At 26.3% G+C, this 3,191-nt stretch overlaps 1 pseudogene; it reads left to right on the plus strand.

Moving 5' to 3' along the window:
- The first annotated feature begins 1,375 nt into the window (after positions 1–1,375).
- On the plus strand, positions 1,376–2,776 carry LOC124954169 (annotated as a pseudogene).
- The last annotated feature ends 415 nt before the right edge of the window (positions 2,777–3,191 follow it).

Below are 3,191 nucleotides of genomic sequence, written 5' to 3' on the forward strand. Positions count from 1 at the left end.
GTCATCAGTTCCTACCGCCTTCGTTATCTAATCTATTACTTAATTGTCTATTTAGTAAAATCCTTTTATACATAATACATTTAGTATATGCTAACATATATAATTTCGTGTTCTATTTAAAGAACTGATCTTACTTACCCATCTTTTTTAACTTATAATAACAGATAAATAATCCTTAAATCTAAGTTTACCATCTATAATCATTTCTAAGTATTTTGTTTTCTCTCACGTTCAATCTTAATTCAAATAAAAATTTCAATACAGCGTTCCCTTTCATTTCTTTTCTTACGCTTCCAAATTTCATGTATATTGTATTTTCTCCATACACTTCCAATTTCTTCATATTTATTCATTCCTCTATTATATTAAATGCCTTATTCATTTCTGTATCTAACTGCATGTTAGATTCTCCAGTAACATGTATTAATATATCATCCTCAAATAATTTTATTTTACATCTACCGTAGCCTATTCTGATTACGTCATTTATGCATATAATAAATAATGAGATGCTGGATCCAATACAGTATCCTTGTGGCACTCCATACTCAGCGTTAATTAATTGTGACCATCTATTCGTTGAGAAGGAACTGCTGCGTTCTATTATTTAAATATGATCTTAATTATTCTAAATCATTCCCTCTAATTCCATATTGCTACAGTTTTGAAATTAGTCTTAATCTGTAGACTGTTTCAAACGCTCGTTTAATATTCATGAAAATTACTCCCACCACTTTTCCATTGCTAACTCTTAATTTCCATTCGTCAATCGCAGTTTGATTTTCTCTTTCATATGATTACTCTTTTCTAAAGCCAGATTGATTTTCCATCATATATCATTAATTTCCAAATACCCTTTTATTCGCTTCTTTACCAATAATTCTAGCACTTCTAGCACATGATTCAAATTTTACTCCGAGAAATAAAGTAATTGGGAATACACTATCTTAAAGAAACGTTCTGAGAATCTGTAACATAAAATATGTTATTTCATTAAATAGAAAGCAAATTATATTTTCATGCCCTATTCAATATTTTTTCTAATGTTATTGTTTAAAATTTGCAGTTACATAACGCACCTATTAACCATTATCCATTCTTTCCAGATTATACGTAGAAATACTGTAATATATGTATACCTTGTTTGTGTATTTATATATATATATATATATATATATATATATATATATATATATATTAAATATATGCTAATCAGTACAATTTAGATCATATATTCAATTTTTATCCCCACCATAAAGAATGTGCAAATATACATCTAGCCCGGTGAAATGTATTTTTGATAGTATATAGTTTTGAGTGAACAGCACACTCTAAATAATAATAATTACGAAGAAAATTAATTGTTAAATCGAAAATGGAAAAAAATGGTAGAAATATAGTATTATCCATGTTACGAAGTCTATCTCTACTAGTATTGTCAAATCTTTGACCTATTCCTGTTAACCTTAAAAAGAGATGTAAAAAATTTTTTTTTAATTTGGTACTCATGCATGTATTAGATTCATTCGATATATAGTTAAATCGAATTAAAATCTTTGCGATTTTGAATACTATTATGTTATTATTAAAATTAGATATATGTTAAAAATCAATTAGAAACGTATATTACCTGTAATTATTATATTTTATCAATTTTGAAAATCGTTCATTGAAAATGCAGTTTCATATGTAATTAATAGAATTGAAAGATAGTATCATTTTTATGTTATAATTATTCAAGAAGAGGTAGAGAGGACAATACAAGAAAAGATAAACATGGCGCAGGTAATAAAGGTTATGGTAAAGCACAAAATTATATGGGAACTGAATATAACACTGGAGACAACCCATTTTATCTTAGATTTCAATACGAATCCTATTATAAAGGACATCAGTAAGAATAACATTTTTTATTATTTTAGATTATTTTTATTCTGATTATATATTTATAGCAATTTGTGTCATGCTTTTGTCCATTATAGTTTAAGAAAACGGTACCTACCATTTTCTTTATATCAACGTTATAGAAATAAATACGATAGATATATGTAAACCAATTGATCTTGCTAAATATACGGTATTATATAACTTTCATATTAATTGGAAACATGCTAGTGTCCATTTAACAGATGAGGTAATTAAATTTTTATCATTAAGGTAGAATTATTACCATCGGATATTAAAAAAAAGCATCTTTTAAAAATACAAATTAAATCAAAGCAAAAGTCAATATAGAGGTACTTTGGCCAAGTGAACCTGTGATCATTGCAATCGAAAGAAATGATAATGTTATTACTACAGCCTATTATAACAAAAAAAAAAAAAACTGCTTATTTGCTTTGAATGATACTAAACAATTTCTTCGCAGTGGTATAGATATTCTTGATTATTTAATTGTTTTGGCAATATAGTTGATTTACAAAAATCAAATATATTTTTTTGTATTTATATCATTAGAATAATACATTTACTAATGAAACATTTCTATGACCTAGGTGATCCAATACCCCGTAGATTATTATCAATTGTAGATTGTTTAGAATATTATTCGAATGCTGTATCAAGAGGATATTTGGTAGACCCTGAAAAAATTTCTCAGGAACGTTTAATATAATTTTAATAATATGATTATATACTTGCAAAAATTGAAGATAACTGTGAAATGCTAAAGAACGTAAAGACAATCATTCTGTGGGCAGATTGGATTATAAATCTTGTAGATAAAGCAATTCTCAAACCAAAGGCAGAATATTCGAAAGAATTTTATACTAGTTAAAATATTGCATATTTAATGGATATAATAAAAAAAAAACACATGTTAAGTCTTATATTAAATCATTTAAAATACATGATATCGATAAAATAAGAATATATGAATAATTTATCGAATTATTTTAAAGCTAACTTTTGCAAAAATTTATAACATTTTCATAACATTTTCATAACATTTATGATGAAATTTTGAGATATTAAGAAACTGTAAACTCAATTTGAACAAAAATAAGTCCCCACCCCTTTTATATTCAAGGCCAGCTTTGGCTATTTTGATCGATGTATCGATCCAATGTATCGATTCCTGTCAAATTGAATAAACATTGTTTCTTGTCTCAGAGGAGAAAAAACACAGAACGATACAGATTTGTTTAATTAATATTCCATGTGCATAATCCTGTTCCATCAGGTTATGGGCC

This window comes from Vespa velutina, chromosome 14, assembly GCF_912470025.1.
Source record: "Vespa velutina chromosome 14, iVesVel2.1, whole genome shotgun sequence".
Taxonomy (NCBI): domain Eukaryota; kingdom Metazoa; phylum Arthropoda; class Insecta; order Hymenoptera; family Vespidae; genus Vespa; species Vespa velutina.